This window comes from Egretta garzetta, unplaced genomic scaffold, assembly GCF_000687185.1.
Source record: "Egretta garzetta isolate BGI_Z169 unplaced genomic scaffold, ASM68718v1 scaffold1802, whole genome shotgun sequence".
Classification (NCBI taxonomy): domain Eukaryota; kingdom Metazoa; phylum Chordata; class Aves; order Pelecaniformes; family Ardeidae; genus Egretta; species Egretta garzetta.
In genome coordinates, this window is record NW_009258851.1 from 27,550 (window position 1) to 28,312 (window position 763).

A 763-nucleotide genomic window follows, 5' to 3' on the forward strand; every position below is an offset into this window, starting at 1 on the left:
TCGACCTGCTGCGCGTGCAGGTACAGCGCCAGCGCAAAGACGGCCAGGATGACGGGGGTGACGTACCGCAGGGCCACCTTCCCCTCCGCCGGGCTGCGGGCACCCCCCGCCCGCTGAGACAGGATGCCGGACGAGTCCGTGCCCACCCCAGGGACCCAAACCGGCACCCAGACCCCAAAGCTGCGCCCACCCAAGGGATCCTCCAAGAGACACCTACTCCAGGGACCCCAAACCTGTGCACAATCCCCTAGGATGCACCCAATCCCCAAATCTGCACCCAAGACAGGGACCCCCAAAGCTGCACCCAAACCCCAAAGATGCACCCACCCAAGGGACCCCAAACCTATGCACAGCCCCATGAAATGCACCTACCCCAGGGACCCCAAACCCGCACCCACCCTGTAAGATGCACCCACCTCAGGGACCCCCAAAGATGCACCCACCCAAGGGATCCCCTAAGAGTCACCCAATCCCTAAGATGCACCCACCCAAGGGATCCCCAAAGATGCACCCACCCCAGGGACCCCAAAGCAGCACCCAGCCCCCAAAGCTTCACCCACCCTGGCAGCACAGACCCCCAGGAGACTCCAGCTGCCCACCCTCACCCCCCTACTCCCCTTTCCCTGCTGGTCCCAGTTCCCCGCTCACCATTCGCCCTGGGTCACATTGAAGGAGCCCCTGGGGGGAGAGGAGCTGGGGGTTAGAGGGATAGGGGCACAGCTCCCAGGGTGGGGACCCCCGGGGTGGGGGGTGGGGGGACAGC